Raw genomic sequence first — 19,661 nt, 5'->3', positions numbered from 1 at the left:
CCGTGCATGGACAGAATCCAGGAAGTAATTCTGTAATTACTAACGTTCCCTGTCCAGATTTTGTCACTTTGTATATATTGTAAGGGTTGATGAGGAGTCTCGACAGTGATGTGCCCCCTTTGCATGAATGGGTGGTCATTTCTCAAAGCCCACACCATTGCCAGGAGTGCCTTCTCGCAGTCATTGAATGTCTCCTCCACAGAGGACAAAGATCGTGAACATGGTGTGCCCTCTGCAGTCACAACTATCAACAGATGTTTCAGCGGATGCCGTCCAATTTTTATTTCCAGATCTGCAGTCCCTTTGACAGAAATATCATTCCTGTTGAAATGTAGAGTTGTCCGAGAAGTGGTGTGAGTGGTATTTGGTGCCCCCCGTCCTGAGTTTAGTTGGTCAAGGGCCTTTTTGGACTGGAGGGTGGCTTAGGATCCAGTATCCATCAGAGCTGATCATTCACACTGACCCTGCACCTTGACTGGTGCATAAAACGTCCTTCTTTCTCCTGTAAGGTGCAATGAAAGTGTGAATTATTTGACAGCTTAGTGTTCATCTTCTTAATATTGAGCTTCGACACTGTGTGATCATGGGCAGTTTTCTGTGTTGGAGTGTGCAACTCGCAAAGGGAGTTGTTGGTGAATCTTCATTTTCCCCAGCTCCTTGGCTGTCCCCCGTTACCTGGCAACAATTCTGAGAACCTGTTTGGAGAAAGGACACCCCCTCCATTTCAATTCCGTCTGGCACCCATTTTTGGGTTTGAATAGGTTCTGGTTCTGAGTCGGTCTCCATACTTACCCTGTCCCACTCATGGTCTAGTGGGACCCATTCTTCTTTGGGAGGGATCCCCCAGATTTATAAAGAGAATGTCAGCTTGCCTGAATCCTCCAGGGATTCTTTTCTTTCAAAAGGGATGATCCAGAGTTCCTCCACAAAGTAGGTTCTTCTTTGGCCCCTCCTACTTACCCTTTGCTCTTTGGGTTCTACCATTTTGAGACTAGAAGAGACTCTTCGAGGCTAAGAGGTTTTTAGGGGTTCTGTTTGGGTGGGAAAGGAAGCATCCTTTTTGGCTTGGCATCTCCCCACCACCCGGGCTTCCTCCTCAGGAACCTGTGGTTTGTTGTAGGTTTCCTCCCATCATTTCCCCCCTGGGGCATCTGACCTGGGTGTTGGAGAATTCTGTTGGGGAAGCAGGGTTAGGTTGACAGTTGGACTGATCCCTCGGCATGCGTCTCAGATCATCGTCAGTTGCTGGACCTGTTGCTCCAGTTGCAAGACCTTGGGGGAGTTTATACATACCCCAGGATTGGTTTAGTACGCTTGTACCTAAGGCTTATATAGGTGGCAGGGTCAGAATGATCATTGTTCTGTGCCCCCACCTGTCTACCATTGATTGGGGGGATCCCTTCTGCCATCCGATTTGCTTGTTGGTAGCTTTTACCTCTGCCACCTTCGCAAAATCAGGGGTGTAGATGGTTTGGGGATTTTGGCTGTATTGTTGGTCTCAGCAGGCTTTTGGACCTCATAGATCCTGATTGCCTGTTAAATCTCCCAATCCATGGTCCTATGCTCGTGAAAATCATGTACCAACGGAGTCATTATGTATTTGGGGAGCACATGGAAATATGTAGTTATGAACTCCCTACTATTGGTGTTCACCCATCGGGAAGTCTGAGCAAATGCCTGCTTTAAATCTTGCACAAACTCCCTGGGCGCCTGATCTTTCCCCACACTGCAAGTTATATGCAGCCTTACGGGCCTCTTGTGGGTTCCTATGCATTGAATTTTGCTTCCAAAATGGTCACCCTATAGGTGGACCATTTATAATGATCCTGGTAGTCCAGTCCCGCGAAGAAACTGGAGTACTCAGGTGAGTCCCTTTTGCAAATGCTATACAATTCACATCATTCCTGATATGGAATGATGCCATCATCTGCTCATAAAGTTCCAGCTGCTCCCATGCTGACTATTTTGCATTCTTATGGTAGGGAGTCAAACAGCTCTATGAACTTTATCTGTCTGATTGGGTCCTTGACAAAACCCTTCTATTTTCCTGTCTTTTTCTTCTTGTGCACTGGAGTGCATTCATCTTCTGACTCAGAACTGTTACTGGTACTCCCTTCCCTGTCTTCTAGGCACTCCCTATCTCAATGAGACTGGGAATATTTTCCAGAAACACAGGCTCTGGACTCCTCTCGCCGTCAACCCTTAGGGTCACTCTCCATGGATTTCATTCAGGCCCGAGATATAACCAAGTTTCCTCATTCCTCCTACCAGGGAGTCTGGGAAATTCCCCCTTCCCCTGAATTTCCTAGGCTGAGGGTCTGGCTTTTCTCCTTCAGCAAAGCGGGCAAGGTGTTCTCTTTGTAGTTACATCTTCAGTCAATCAAACTCCCTGACTTTCTCATCATAAGAGTTTTCATGGTCTGATGTACTTACATGATTATTACTTCTTTCACAGGACACACTGGTCCGGCCCCTTTCCCTTTTGTGTGGTGTAGATGAATATTCATCCTCATCAGACAAGGACTGGCCTTCTGGATCAGTCGGGCTAAACCTGAGTAAGTCCAACTGTCACATGTTCCCCTGTTCTTTGTCGGTGGCATACATGAGGTCAGTTCCCATTTGTAGCTGGGGCATTGTAAATTATGGGCCTGAGGTCTCTGATGGGAAGGGTGCCTCTCCGTAATCATTGGGCCTTGTTGCATATCCTTATTGGTCAAGGTGTCTCAGGGCCTGTTTATGATTTTCAATTTCCTTGGTCAGACTCTCACCCCTGCTTCTCTTTGTTATTATTTCCTGTTGATATTCAGAGTTGGCTTTTTCATTCTGACAATAAGGCCTGATTAATCTCGTGCACCCTGCTCTGAGTTACCAACCGATCTTTTGTTTGCCGCACCTCATGCTGAAGTGATTCAGTCTCCCTCTGTGAGCCTTGTATGCTGCATGCATTTTCAAAGCGCTTTTCCTCCAGGACACTAATCTCTTTCTCTTGCTCATCCCTACAGTGTGCTGCCTCTAGTTCAGCTTCTATTTGTCTCCCACGCCTTTCTAGCTCATTCCTTTCTTCTACAATTCTGGTCAGTTTCTGAGAACCTGACTGTTCCTTTTCTGCCTCCATTTCCAACTGATTTATCCTCTGTGATAGGACGCGGTTATCCTGATTCAAGAGGTCTTTTTCCTGAATCAGCTGCATCTTCTGTTTGAGTACTTATACCTTGGTGCATTTCATCAAACTCCATTTGTGATTCAATTTCTTTAATGATAAACTGACTATTTTCCCTTTCTAAGGTCTTGATTTGTCACTTGCGGGCCACAATGTTATCTAACAACCATCTATTATGACCAGTTTGGTCATTCAATTGGTCCTGAAGGCAGTTTATAGTATCTGCGCCCTCAGTGCATGCATTACGCAGTGGCGAAAACTCTCTCTCAGCACTGGCTTGCTGTTGTCTTTTCAGCTCATTTTTAAGTTTTTGAACAAGATCCTGGGCCTGTAACAGGTCTCCAGCCTGATTCATCGTACTAGCCTCACTAGTTTGCCAACACTGTTCCACTAAAAGCACTGTAAGCACTTCCTGTAACCAAATTCTTAAGTTAAAGCATCTAGATGCCTCTGGGTTTTGTACCCTATACAAATATCACTGAGAAGTTAGCTGTGTCATTTTTATCAGTTCTTCACAAGCATTCTGGGTCATGTAAAACGCCTCTAGTGCTTTGTGCAATATTCCACCTTCAAGCCAAATAGCATTGCTTACTAACCTCCCGCACAACTCTGGTTTGCCAGTTTCGAGCCCCGTACTCAACCCATTCTCCTTTAAGAAATAATGTAGCTAGGCGATGCTTCCTGGCTTCACATGTACAGCAGTCATATTCACAGTGACATTTTGCCCCTTAGTAAAACGTTATTTATGCAGGGGCAAAAATAAAACCCTGTTCCTGCTTGAATTCCTCACACAAATCAATTCCAACACAATCCTAATTTGTCACCTATACACCTACCTGGAACTCAGGGGTCAAGTCCTTGCAGCACTTTAACAAAATAAAGATGACCTTCCCTCCACCTTAATGCAATTGCATCAAAATGAATAGTGTGTCCCAATATACTTGTCATGGGTCAGGAATATGCAGCTAAATCATGAACTAGCCCCCAATTTGTAAGGGTTATTGAGAAGCCACCATCAACAGAGGGAGTTAATTCCCTCCTGTGAGAAACCAGAAGGTATCTCACCCACTAGTCCCCGGGGGTCTCTCTGTCATGTGGCCAGGACATGGCCATGAACCTTTGGATCCAGAGCGTGGTGGTGGAACAGTGCGGGAGAATCCCCTGGGTGAGGGATCTTCGGTGAGTGAGAGTGGGACACCTGAAGGCGAGATTCGGTATCCCCCTCCCTGTAACACCTTTACCCCATCCTACTCGGTAGGATATTTGGGAACTTTATCCCCCCCACCACTTCCCCTCATGAACAGTTTCACACGGACAGAGAAAACAGAATCACACCTGAGCATTGTACCTGACATGTCCCGCTACTATGGTCATGCAGGGTCAGGCAATTATTGTTAGCCACTCACACCTGACTTCGAATGAGCTTCCCCACACAGATAAAAGGCAGAGCACAAGAGCACACTCTGAGCGAGGCAAAGCAATTGAAGGAACAGTGTTTTCCAAGCGGTAGCTGAATGATGGGAGAAAGATGGTAAACCAAGAAGGGTGTGCAAGAAGGGAGATACCCTTGATCTTTTTGGTGAGAAATCGTTACTTTCCAGAATCCTTCAGATTAAAAAGCGTAAGGCCAGGAAACCAGACTGAAGAGTCCTGCATTTAATTTGGGAGATACCCGGGCCCCTCCTGCATGGCTAAGCAAGTCAGGGAGGAGCACCAGCCACTGTGGTACCGTCCTTGGCTCCAGGATCAAAGCAGCGCCAGAGAGATCAACACATCTGGTGAGTTGGGGAGACTGATGCAAGACCGGTCTGTGTTGAAGTCAAGGTTGCAAGTGGCAACATTGTATAAAGAGCACAAGAAAAAAGAATAGTAATGTGTGTGATGAAAGACACGAGGAAAGCTTAATTGCTAATGGATGTTTAAACTTTAGCAGAGAAAGATACAATACCAGTGACAGAGTGGTCCGGTACTGCAACTGTGCTCAATCGAAGGTCTCTGTGAGGTATCCAGCCAAAAAGTGGCAGAAGCAAAAGTAAAAGATGAGAATGAAAAATTAAGTCAATCGTGGTCCTGCGACATTTTGAGAAAAATCCATCGCACAATCGAAAGTATTTGATTTTTGATACAAATAGGAAAACTTAGAAAGTGAGATTAAATGGTCCGAAACGGAACACGGAAGACCAATGTGAACATTTTGCTTAAGGGGTCTGAGCCCGAATGAGGGAGATATGTGGTCCGAGCCCAATCGAGGGAGACTAGATGTGAACATTGTGTTAAAAGGGGCCTAAGCCTGAAGGAGGGAGACCCATGGTGAACAGTAGACCCGTGAACTTATGAATGTGAAAATCCTGATAAGAAAGGTGCTTGTTATTTACGTCAGGCCCTCTGCCAAAAGAAACTTTTATTGGAAAGAGACTTTGGCGCAGAAGGCCCTGATACCTATGCTTTGAACTATATCCTTGTGGCAGAGAAGCCAGAGTGTGTGCGAAGTCAGAACATGCCGCCTTGCACCATGCTGAAAACATGGTGACGGGAAGTCAACTGCTCAATTATCCTGACATATCACTTCTTGAACCCTTTTTTTTTGCATACATTGTTGCCCCACCCCATTTGTATTTAGAAGTAAGGATTGACAATAGGTTTATTAATATAGGCCCTTTTATTTCGACAGAGACTTTACTAGGACTGCATTATTATTATTTGATGTTCGTAGCTTGCTCCCATCCTTAGATTTAGGGTTAGGTAGGCCTTCAACCAACCCATTGAAGTTCAATACCTTGAAATGTGATTACTTGTGTCTGTCGTCATTGTTTGATACCATGCCTTCCTTAAACCTCCCCACTCAAGGTGTGACGCAACAAACTAACATATTATTTTATTCAGCCCTATGTCAAACACATATCATGCCCATTGTACCCCCCCCCCCCCACGAGCTAATAATGAGCCAAGAACCAGGCCGGTGTACGGGAAATATTTGTATTTATTTAAATTAAAGTAATAAAAATCACACTGAACTGCACACGCCCCCTTTGTGGCTCACCATTAGCTTATTGTTACACAAATCAATTACACAAATTAGTTTTAAAAAACAAATCTCAATTCTTTACTTTCTAAAAATGTTACTTCAACAAATAATTAAACTGATCAATAACCAAAATACTTATACATGTAGTGCTGTGCAATTTTGATTTTCGTGCAGGCTTAAAAAGCTAGCTGTAGGGTTTCAAGATTGGTACAAATACATATGGCAATTATGATTTCAACCAAACTTTTGGTTTAAAATAAACACACAGTGAGTTAGCTGTATGTTTTTCAGACCCCCCCCCCCTACTTTGGTCTGTGTTGGGGAAGTCAGACAGAAAAATTTGAATGATTTGGCGAATCTTGGATTTCAGACCCCCCTCCACTGAAAGGCCTGTGTTAAGGAAGCTAGATGGTAAGATTGGACTGATTTAAGAACAAAGACACCCCTCTTCATTAAAGAAGTCGGCGTCAATAGGACAAAAAGGATTACCCAATTAAATTATAGACTATAGTTTTCTACCACCAAAAGGTAATTCCGATCATCACCTATGGTAGCGACTCCATGATCATTGCTACTAGAATAAATTGGCAAGGCTAGAGGCATCATTCTGGTGCAAAATCTTACAGCTCCCATGGAACTACCCCATGCCCAGAATACGTTATGAGGTAGCCCTACAATCACTTGCCTCAATAGTACGCTGGAAGCAGTTTGATCTCCTTCGTAAGGTCATAAATGAAGATACAGTCCCAGCGATGCAAATCCTTAAAATAATGCCACAAGCAATGCATAATACCAGTTTAAAAGCATGGAAGAACGAGTTGTTCAACCAAATGACAAAAGAAGAAATCACGAAGGAAATGTTGATTAACCGGCCACAGCATGCAAAGATCAAACTTCAGTGTAATGATTGGTCTAGAACAATAGCAGAAAAGGCAGCATACTCAATGAATTTACAATGCCAATTGACATACGAGCACTGAATGAACTTCCACACTACATGGAACTTTTTCTGGATCCAGTCATTAGAACAATCTTCATGAAACTACGACTAAATATCCTCCCTACCAGACAAAGACTATCCCAAATTCGAAATATACCAAAGGAGGAAAATGTCTGCCGCTTTTGTAAGAATAAAGAAATAACAGGGTCTCTCATGCATCTAATCATGATATGCCCTGCACTAGCGGACAAGAGAATCCTCTTTGGAGACCTATTCAAGATTTCAGAACAACAAGAACAAGGCGATTCAAGATGGTTAAAACTCCTCCAAGGCAAAAATAATAAGCTGATATACACAGTCGTACAATTTCTTGACAATATCTTGGAGCTTACACAAGCTGCCTAAAGTAACTCTTTTGTGTCTCTTGGTCCTTGTTTCTTTTTTGAGGATGCGTCATAGTGTTCTAATCTGTACATAATGTAAAAGGTCTTATGCAATTTCAATGAAAAGTTTATGTATAAACTATATCATTTTAAATAAAACAAAATAGACTATAGTTTTTTAGCGCACACTGGGAAGTGGGTTTTGTTAATTTCAAATTTTAACAAAAATCACCCTGTAGTGTTTCACCAAATGGGGAATTAATTAAAGTCATGTTTTTGTTAAGTAGGCTAAGGATCTACACAATTTTACCACCCTCCCCCTATAAATGGAAAGGATTTAAGGCAATCGGACTTCCCACCTTTTGGTTTCCCAGGGCTCAGTTCTACTTACATAGAAAGCCTCTATTTAAAGTTCAGGAGAGCCAGCATGTTGGGGCCCTCTCAAAAGATAGGGCAGGGGTCTGGACACTCCACTCTCAAGGATGCCCTTCTACTCTCCACCATAGGACCTTGTCATCTCTTAAGCATTCCTAGAAATATACAGCTCCAACCAGATGCACTCTCAGCAATCTCCTCTGGTGTTTCCTTGCAGCTGTTAGATATTAGGTTTCATCAGCTCTCTTCGATGGTAAATTCAAGCAGCTCTGTCCCTTCCTCCTAGTGCAGCCCCCCCTAATATAGCAGCGATGACACCACCAATTTTACAGTCTTGAGGGAGTACCCTATACACAATAGGATTGGACAGTTACCCTTCTCTCTCCTCCCCACTCCAGCCCCTCTGAACAGATTTAAGTGTCAGGCGCAGATATATGGCATCTTAATTTACAAGACCCATTTGTTCTCATGTAACATTGTTTGCAAAAACTAGTTATGTTGCAAACGTCATAATTTTACTAATAACTGCCATAATATACATATTTTGTGATTCAGCTTATCATGGGGAATTAAATGAGATGACAGCCAGGTCTGCAACATGTTGCATGGCCATGTGGCAATTTTCTGCTGTTTCTGTAAAAAGCTTAACAGTTATGAATATGTAATTTGTTAGCCATATTCCTAATTTTATCCTCCAACCGTTCACCAACTCTCACATTTGGAACATTTTCAGACCAGCCAGAAACACATCTTAGATGGCCATTACAGTTCCCTATGTTGCAGGTGGATGAATTTTATATTTCCAAAATAGCCTGGAAATTAATTTAAAAAGATACATAAATGATGCAAATCCACCTTATGGTTGCGGGGGAAAAAAGCCTAAATGATAGTAGTCCTTCTAAATGAATAGAAAATCTTCATGTGGGACAACAAATGGCAGTTCCCCTGCCTCCAGGCCATATGGTCTCATTGGGCTTGCCTGTAATCTTTTTTTATTATTCTCTTTGAAGTTGGAGTTTCAACCTCATTCCTTGAATCCCCCATTTTCACACATTTTGGTCATGCTCCAGGCAAGGGAAATTGTCCTGCAGCAGTGACTACCTTCAGAGCCAGCAATTCTGGGGAACACTGGGTTTTCCACATCTTTAGCAGGACACTTCGTTGGAGTTTGTAATTAGCTGGGGGATGCAAAGTCCAGACTGGTAGTGGGGGATTTCTTTGTGAAGTGTCCCACAGCCAGCAAAAGGGATTGCCTCTGGCTTAGAGACACTTTTTCATAAATACAGAGTGGCTTTTCCTTTCAACTGTATGTTAGTATTTTGCATGCGAAACATAATATACATTACTTTTTGTCAACACGCACCATGTCTTTTCTCTGACATCTTTCTGTTAGCAGTGGTACATTTTCAAATTTAAACTGCATAGCTGTTTTTTGTGTCGGTGTGGAAAAATCCTGTTTTTCATGTGAAAGGGACTTCAGTTTGGAGCCTTTGAATGCACCCCACAAGCCGTGAACCCAAGAGCAGTTATCAGAATGAAGAAAGCTACAAACTTGGCTTCCACACTCCAGAGATCTGATCACCAATGCAGCATGGCTACGAAGAGTGATTGCAGCTGAAGCCTCCATTGAGCAGGTTCCAAACCACAAACGGTATGAATGATTTTCCAATGCTTCCAACTCTACTGAGAGGTAAGCCTGTGCGAAAAGAGCGTGTGGAGCTATGCCCAATTTTAAGGCTTTTCCCTGTGCTTACATGCCCTGGGGAGAAAAAGAGAAAAACTGATTGGTTAGGGACAAACAGCCAAGTAGCATAGGGAGAGCTATTTAAGCAGTGGACAGGAAAAAGGAAGCATGGGTGTTTCAGTGTGGTAAGAGTTGGTGGTGAACGGATACCAAGAGACCACCAGGGGGAACAAGGAAGCAGTGGTTTGTGGAGAAGAGGGTTGGGTAGGTGAGGCGCATTGACTTAAAAGTGACAGTGGTTCTAGTGTGTGTGTGTGTGTGTGTGTGTGTGTGTGTGTGTGTGTGTACAGACGGTATGATAAGGTGTGATTGTGAGAAGCTGGGTACACAGTGAAAGGAGAGTGGCTGAGTAGTGTTGGTGGACTAGTAGTTTGGGAGGAGGAGTAATAGTGGTGTGGGAGGAGGAGTAGAATTGTGGGAGAAGTAGTAGTATTGTGGGAGAAGTAGTAGTAGTGTTGGAGGAGGAGAAGTAGTAGTGTGGGAGGAGTAGTGTGGAAGGAGCATGAAAGGAGGAAGAGTAATAGTGAGGTAAGAGTAGTAGTGTGGAAGCAGCAGGAGTTAGTAGTGGGGAGGAGAGTTAACATCAAAGGGTGGGGACAGGAGACAGGAGCAGTGAAACATCAGAGAGACAGAAGGTTGGTGAGGAGGAGTCAAGGGAGAAGGAGTAGGTAGAGTAGAAGAGTACGTTGACAGTGGGCATTAGTAAAATGACTTGAATCCCACAGAGCAATTGCAAGGCCAGAGCCCAATTCCTCTTACAAGACTAAAGAGTAGAGAAAGTTAGGAAGTCCCTGAGGGAGTCAGGGAGCCTGCATTTAGGGAACCATCACTAGTCAAAGTTCGAACTTAGATTGTGGAGGTCAACGCTCAGTAGCACTAACCGAGGGTTATGGTCGGTTGGGCAGGTGTTATGGACACATGGGCTGGAAGGAGAGTGGTGGCAAGACGGGACAGAGGGGCAGCCCCTAAGATCTCAATAAAGACTCCAAACTGTTCTTGAGACTCTGTGTTTTCTGTGCCATCTGTGGCACTGGTAACAGCCTCATTCTTAATGAGGCTGTTACAGAGGACATTCATTAAAACATGCATTTTGTAGCCACTCCGTTCTGACTCCTTGCTCAGTGTGGGAACTCAGCAAAAATTATTTCTGATCCGGATTTTCCATTCCAGGTTCTCACAGGGTTCAAAGTCTGGTCCACATGGGCCAGTATTCTGATTCTAATGAAGTAGCTTGTTTCCTGCAGACAGTGTCCGATTTTCCTCCACCAGGTAAAACCAGGTACCCTCCTAGGAATTAGTGGTATAATGAAGGCTGCCATTATTTTCCTGACATCTCCAATGTCTATCTCATTGTGCATATGTGTACATTTCAGTGATCTGGATTAATTGTATACAGAGGTGAAAGACACAGTAACCCAGAGTCTACCTTAGCTGCCATGTCTTTCAACACTGCATGTGGTTAATGAGCAGAATCCAGGTGAATGAGATCTACCCCGTGTTTGTGAAGACCGACATATTCACATGGATTCTCTGGGCTAAGGAAGAACCCACATACAGTGATTTATTGCACAGAAACAAAAGCAACCTTTCTGTCCATGGAAATATCTGTCTTGAAGACTTCCTGCAAACTGAAAGATTTATGTTTATTTTAGAGAGCTTTAATAGCGACTTAAGATATGTTGCATTTAGGAAATGTGCTGCTTTGCCCCGTACAACTATCCATTGGTTAGCACTAGATATCTACACATACAGTACTTGTCCTCAACATTTGTAATCTTGTCCAAGGCATGATGGTGCTCTTGCCTCGATACAATCACCTGCATATCGCTCTCAGTAGACTCATTTTCTTTGTTGCCTCCAAACATTGAAAGAAAATCTTGTGGAACAGTAAAGGCCTTCTCGGAATGGCAATTTCAACAACTGTTTAGTACAGCGCAGGACACCGCCTTTACTATATCCATTCATTATTTCTCTAACTCCCTGCGCATTTATAATTCGTTTTATGTTTTGTTTAAGTGGTTTTGAATTATTTTTGTGAAAAAGCATCTCCTTATTTTTTTTAGGTATCTTCACTGTGCAATAAGTATGAGTTTAGAACGTGTAATAGAACATATCTTCTCTTCTTAGATAACACGTCTCACTGACGGCCTTTAGAACACTCAGACTTCAATGCATGGTTCAAGGGTTTTTACTTTGAAGAACTGAAATTATTCATAAACTTGACGGCATGTCACTGAAATGTGGCACATTAAAGGCTGGCCCCTTCTCATCTTCCATGGGCTTCCAACCTCACAATCCCAGGCTTCCCTATATCTAATGTTGGCAACTAAATCTCAGTAAAACCTACTATATATAATACTATATACGGAGATGGCCTAAAGGTCATAGCCTTTTCTGTCTTACTCACTTTGGGGTTCTTTCAGGGGGACATAGCCTGAAATCTCCTGATTAGTTTTTTTAATCTGATCTGGTGCTTTCCAAATGCCTAGTTCCTCTCGCTCTACCTTCCACACCCTTGAATTCCGTTCACTGATGATCCTTTTACTCACTCACTCTCTTGTCTCTTCCTTGCTCTGCTCCCTCTCTTTCTCTGTCCTTCTCATTCCCTTCTCTACTTCCCCCTTCTGTTCCTGTTATGGGCACACAATCTTCTAGCTTCTCCTCACCTCTATCTACTCTACTCTCCCACCCTTTGATTTCCTCTCTACTCTCCCCTCTCCTCTTCTCTCTCTCATCTCTACTCTCCACCCATATCCCCTCTCCACTTTCCTTTACCCACCAAGGTAAATCTGTGCCCCTTTAACCCACTGTGTCCCTTCATGCAAGTCAGGCTCTCTTCGCCCATTTATGCTCCTTACCCACCTAGTGCTCATTTCACCTACTTACCTCCCACCTTACCCACTTTGTGGCATAATCCACTCTATGCCAGCACCCTCCACGTGCCTCATAACCCAGCTCTCTTTCTAAGCCCTTCACAAGTGTTATTGACCTGTTAAGCCTCCTGCAGCCTGTTTTATCTCCTTTTAACGATAACATCTAAATGGTCAGACCGGTGTTACGTTAGCCACAGGAGGTGGACAAGAGGACATGTTTTATTCAAAGGTTTATTAAAAAAAGTAAGAAGACCTTCTCTAGTCCCTATCTCTATGATGAATTTCCTGTGCTAGAAAAAAAACAAATGGCTGCTCGTGGGGTTGTCGCACAAATAACCTCAGTCCTCCATCGAAATCTATACTAACCTACTGTCCAAGAAAGAAAGAAAGAAAGAAAGAAGCAAAGAACAAAATCTAAGTTTCAGCTTAGTATTGGGTTATTCCTCTTTTGTGGTAGCTGGTGTCCTGAGCATCACTAAAGAGTTCTCGGTCTCCTCTGGTTCTTGGTTTGTAGAATGCTCAACAAAGGAAAACAACATCTCTTTCACTGGTTCTTTGGTTCAAATAATGGTCTTGTCAGGTAGTCTATATATTCTCTGGTTTATCCCTGCTCCTGGGATGAGTTCTCTTGGCCTGGATAGGTTGGTAATTACAAAAGCAACAAAGTTCACTTGTTATTCTTTCTGATGTGTTAACAATCTTAGCCTTGGGTAGTAGGCTCCAAGTTTGTTCCAATCTGATTGCTTTCTCCTTTCTATTACCCTCTGGTGGGGTAGTTGTTTTATCAGCCCCCGGTGCGGGCCTGGCCTGCTTAGCTGCAGTGGCTACTGCTTTTCTCTTCCCCTCCTGGAGTATTCATAGTCTCAACCCAGTGTGGGTTACGGGTCCACTCAGTGTTGTCTGACTTGTTAGCACAAGGAGCTACGGGGCATATGTCAACATAGCACTGCACTCTCAGACAATGTATTATCAGAATATCAAAGAATTCTCCACTTCTGAATGCCAGGCTTACACCATATACGAGAATGTGCCCACAGATCCATAGCAGCTCACCCTACCCTATTGTTCTCAAACTATATTCACCTTTCACACAGTCTATTCTAGACCGGATCTCATCAGACCTCTCGACTTGGCAGTCGCAACTTACTATTCAAGAGTTTTCACCATGGAAACATTTAGAAGGTAATCCTGGGTTAAAAAGCCAACATCATTTAACAATCACATCTTAAGCCCATCACACAGCCAAATACTATGTGGAATTTGCTAACTGCTGTCTCTGTAAACTGTTGCTCATAGACCTCCTGCTGCCAGACAACTTTATTACATACATGCCATTCTGGAATCTCAATCTATGGCCCACCTTAATGGATCCACCGCATCCACACTATAACAAAACATTCTTTGTTTTCCTTTCTGCATCACTACATGCCTAGGTCTCTTGCATTTCACCGGCTTTCCCATCCTCTTATCTTCTTTTTACTCCTTTTCTTGCGCAGTCTACAGTCCGTCTACCCCAGGTGAGGGCGCAATATGACAACCTCCAAATAAGCCAGGTACTCTGAGAACCCTACGTTGTTGATGTGTTGTTGTAGAGAAGTCTTGTTACATAGCATACCATGATAAACAGACCCAGTCTAGCCCCTACTTGAGACTCCACCTCTAGGGGTGTGGTGTAGCTTCAAGGGAAGGGCTGAAGTCATTTGGGCCCTTTTGTGTGTTTTGCACCAATGGTGAGGGTACTGCAGATCGTGTCACTGGTGCGTTAACTCCGCCTCCCCAAAGGCACACCCTTTTCCAGTAATCTTGTGTGCATGGTTCTCGGCTCCTCTCATCTGTAGTTGGTCAGCTGTCCTGGAATGCTGGCTAAATGCAAATAATGTGCTATACCACGTTGTGACATGAATCCATAGTGAGCCCAGAGGTAGTTGGCGGATTCTGACTTCACAGGTGACATCATCAAAGTGAAAATCGACAGTATAACGGTTTGTATTTAGTGTGAAACGGACTGACCTACAGTTAGCCCGCCCCGAGGGAGGGTTTCGATGCTGCGTCATTGGATGCGGTTTCCATATTTTAGCTTATGTTTTCATAACAACTGCAGTTGTATGCTTAATAATTCCACAAATTATTGCTTTTATAGAAAACTTTGTGTGCTGCTCACGATGACTTGTAAAGTGTAGCCAACCCTCCCTAGCCAAGGAAACAGGAAATACCAGAGAACACTATACTCAGCAAACCTATAAAATCCGCCAATGCAGGCCATTATTTCTGGAGACTTTTCACATAACACATTGGGAAGCAACAGCTAATTACTTTTTGGCTTTAACAATAACAGTTTCGTGGCCTTTTTGTTTTCTTTTTATAGCTTTCATTTTAAGCAGGGAAGGTAGGCAGGTTCCCGAATGATGAAATATTGGCAGTGCAGCCACTGGCTTCTCAGTGGGGGCTGGGCCCTTTGATCCCTAATACAATTACATTCATTACCCAGTCTTTATTGCCATACAAGGAGGGTTAACGAGGAGTCAGGGGGCGCGTGAGCACAACTGTGGTAGAGTGAGGGAGAGAGGGACGAATGGATTGCTCCACGCCATTAGATCTTGTCCAACTGCATTCCCAATCTCAGGCCAATATACTTGTTGACATTTCTAGATGTATTTTGTTGTGGAAGCCAGCTCCCGAAACAATGCGTACTTTTGTTCCTATTGGCTACTTCAACTTTTGTGTTTCCCCCTATGCGACTGGAATTACTCATTTGCTTCCTTCTTTGAAATAGAAAAGGCCAATGAGAAAAAAAAACCGATGTTATTGCATTGAATATGAAGCCCAGTACCGATATAAAAGGGGCATCACTCTTTTCTTGCCACTTCCGGGGTCACAGAATGTCACCTTTGCTTCTCACTGGGCTGAGGACCTCTGCGGCTACGCCAGCGCGCTGCTGGCGGGTCACGGGAGGTCAAGCACAGGGGAGGCACGCCATTTGCCGGTAGGCTAATGGTAATAAAATGTAGTGGCTTTGAGCCTGGGAACCTGAAGCTTCTCGGATTTCACGTTTATATGCACTAACCACAAAGGTATGCTGCAGCTGAAAGGCCGAATTGATCACCCCGCTTTTTGATCAACGGCATGGCTAATGTTCACAGCCACCTCCAATCCTGCTTGGGAAAAGAGAGATTTGGAGCAAAACACACTAATTAAAAAAAGAAAAGGTTACTAGTATAATTTCACAGCGCTGGCAGATCCCCAAAGCCCACTCTCTCCATGTGGAGGCAGCAAAGGAAACAGCCAGATTTACAGAACTCATTTTGGATTGACATTTTTATTTTAACCCAGTAAGTGCCAAATAAAGTATCCACACAATTGTCAGAACAAATAACACATTTTAAACAGGATTGGAATCAGTGCCTACGTTAATTGAAAATAATGACAGCGCACTGACTTCGTCACATGCATATTCACATTGACTCCTATAACCTCCGCAGCAAACGACAATATCAAATAAAATGGTTATCTAAAGGTCATGAAAAACATGTTTTTAATAGACACACGTGCTTGCTGCATTTGGCTTTCTATCCCAATTTGGCACAGACGCTTTTATATTTTCTTAACATTTGAATCTAAACAGTATAACAGTATAATTAAGGGCGCCCCAGTAGCACACATATTGACAAAGACAATGCCCCTTCTGGTTGTCTGTGTTTTCTGTTCGTTTGGTGGCATAGTGTGCTGTACTGTTTGCGGGTACGATTTCTTTGCACACAGGAATCTCACATACAGTCATATACCCACAAAGGGACCTCACAGGCATGAGAATGAGGAGCAGTGGTGACACACATTATCGACACGCACTGTAATATATGATGCTGTGCCTAGGGTTAAGACACAGGAAGGAGAAACTGTCATACAAGACGACACTGCTGGTAAGACCATACTTACTTCCTTTATTAATCTATTCCATAAGTCCATTAAGACCCCACAACCCAGGCTACATCCTTTAACTGCCTATGGTGGAACACCAGCACCATAATATTCTCACACTCATACATATTTATTCTATTTATTATTTATTTATTGTTCGCTTGTTAGGCCTTATACAACAAGTACATTCTGTTTCAAAGCGCCCACAGGGCAACAGGGAGACAAGGGGATGAGAAACATTAAAAAATATATATATATATAAAATACAGTGGGGGCACAGGGGGACAAACCTACTGTCCCTTGTGAGTGACCAGAATGTGCAAGTTGCTGAAGGAAGGGGGAACGGGATAGGTGTGGGGGTGCTCATGGGTGAGAAAAAGGTGAAGTGCAATGTATGGTAAGTGCGAGCCACCAGGGTGGAGGGTGTGTCGAGGCAAGTGCTGAGGACAGACAGAACCTGGCAGCGATTCGGTGTGGGCGGTCAGGGCCCCAAGGATGGCTAAGGGCCCTGGACACCAAACAAGCAACTGAGAGATTAGCAGAGGAGAGAGGTGGGGAAGGAGGAGGTAAAGAGGAAAGTCATGAGCTGCTTCCGGAATTTAAGAAAGTCTGGCTCAAGGCGGAGAGGGTGGGGGAGGATGTTCCAAAGAAAGGATCCAGCTGGAGAAAGCGATCAACCTTCTGCCCTCCGTTTAGCGAAACGCTTAATGCACAAAGAGTTGCTGCCAGAGGATCACAGAGGGCTAGAGGGAGAATATTTGGTAAGATAGAGTTGCAGATAGTGGGGTCCCCGGCCCCAGACAGTCTTGTGGATGATACAGAGGGATTTGAATTGAATCCTTTTTAGGGCAGGAGAGATGCAGATAAGTCTTGCTACCCTATTCTGGATTAGCTGGAGAGGTCACAGAGTGGAAGAAGGTAGATTCAGAAGGAGGCTATTGCAATAGTCAAGCCTAGAGAGAACCAGGGCTCGAGTACCATTGATCTACTGGGGGAGGGTGACAAAAGGTAGAATTCCTTTGAGAAGGAAGGGCTGAAAGTGGCACTTATTGGCAATGTCCTGTGTGTGAGGGAGGAAGGAGAGAGAGAAGTCGAAGATGACTCACTCACACACATTCTAACATTCCCACATTCAATCTGACCGCATGCATTCCAGACCAGCATGCATCCCTCCCTAAAGTAAAGCACAGCACTACACCCCTTTCCTTATCAAACACACACCACATCATCAATCCTCACACTACATTTTCTACTTCAAGCTTCCCATTAGATAGAGCAGATGGAACTAGTGAATAAGAGTTGGCCAACACCACTGCAGCAACAAAGGACAAGTTGGGGTCATCTGCCCTGTACCACACACACTGTTACGAAGATGCCGCCCAGGCATCCAGGCACACCTCCCATGATTTATACTAGGCAAAAAATCAAACACAAACTACAACACGCACACCCACATGAAAAATTAAAAACACAAACTCCAGCACACTCACAGCCACATCCCGCCCATCCTCACTCACCACTTACGACAGAAACACATCCATGTGTAGTCACTATACTTTAATCCATTTCACTCAGTAACACCTGGCATGCCTGGGGTGCCTCCCTTGCACCATATACACCAGTCCACACATATAGCCCACCTCCATGTATAGTCAAAACAACAAAAATGCTATATGCCCCATAACGCCTTGCATTCTTGCAGTGTCCCCTTAACACAACACACTGCAATCTTTAAAGATGACCTACCTCATGTGAAGGCATCACAATATTATTTCGCTCCCCAAAACATACATCTAGATTATTAGACAGTCGCCTAAAAATCCATTCAGCATTCCCAAAAATCCATTTTAGGGTAAGCACACAATTCTCAAACATTGTACAAAAGCAACATATGTCTAACCTTCTCTAAGGTCCTTGGTGTCTCCTAATAGTCCATGTTGCGTTCCGTTGCAAAACTATACCTGGAAATCCTACAAAAAGTTTGTTTCTGAATTAGCATCCTTTCCCACAAGCATCCAGTCCCACAAAACACTGCTCCCCTTATTTCATCCACAACAGCTCCTGGCCCATGCTTCACAAAATGTCTAAACTGAAACATTGATACAATCTACAGTTCCTAAAGTTCTTATTGCCAAACAGTTCAAGGCTATCCCCACACATCCGCTGCAGTGCTATTTTGAACACCTTCAAAACTCTCCAAGTACCTCCCTCCGAGCACTCTACACCCAAGTCCCAAACACATCTTCCAATATACATAGAGATGTTTGCAGAAGGTCCGCACAGTGGACTTGACAGTGATGCGCTATTCCTCGAGGGTGTCTACCAATTCCAATTTCGCTCCTCACAACATTGCACAGGCCAAGTAGACAGCCTTACTACTGTGCTATGGTCGCTTCCTCCCTCCATCTCTCCTCATGCCCCTTTTGATGTTGTCATGGCAATGCTGTTATCATTGTGCCGTTGCTATTTGGTTCTTCCTTCAATGCATCCAGCGTCCTTTTGGAGTTCCGCGCCAGTACACTTTTGTGTTCCCTTCCAATCCCGAAGGGGGTGAGGGTGGCACAGGCTTGACGTCACTGCTCATCTGTGGATTGTTAAAGGTAAACATCACGGTTAATCCGATATGGTCTTCTTCGCTTCTTCTACAATCGCTGCAACATCATGATACCTGGGCTCGTTTAGATTCTCCTATATACCTCTCCACACGTTGTGTTCCAACATAAGTTACGCTTCAACCAGATTTTGTTGGGGTTCGTTGGAGGTTTTGTTTGCTTTGTCATTACGCCGGTTCCTGCTGTGATTCAAGTGATCATCCAGGAATAATCCATCTGATCATTCTTCGCCATATGGCCTACTTTCCACCTGCAGGCAGCCCTATTCAGGTACTCTGTAACACCCTTGCTGGTGCAAACTGCCATAAATGATCCTACGTTCACCCCTGTAAGCTGCCCTGGATGGTGCGATCTTCCTTGGGGGGAGTGGGTCCTTTGCTGACTTCACTCCTCACAACAGCTCACTTGGTGTCCTTACTTTCCTCTCCAGCACAGAAGTCATCTCCTTGAGACCAGGTAGTTGCCAGTTTAATAATGGAGGATCTGTGTCACTGCATTTAAGTCCATACCTAGTTCCTTTATTAAGCTGTTACATAAGTCCATTACGACTCAGGACAAGATCCCACTGGCTCCCACCACCCGGGCTACATCCTTCCAACTGCCTGCGGTGGAACGCCACTGTCATAGCATTCCA

Source organism: Ambystoma mexicanum, chromosome 2q (genome assembly GCF_040938575.1).
Source record: "Ambystoma mexicanum isolate Mex_15411 chromosome 2q, UKY_AmexF1_1, whole genome shotgun sequence".
NCBI classification, from domain to species: Eukaryota; Metazoa; Chordata; class Amphibia; order Caudata; family Ambystomatidae; genus Ambystoma; species Ambystoma mexicanum.
The sequence above is the reverse complement of the archived record's forward strand: the minus strand, read 5'-3'. Positions refer to the sequence as shown.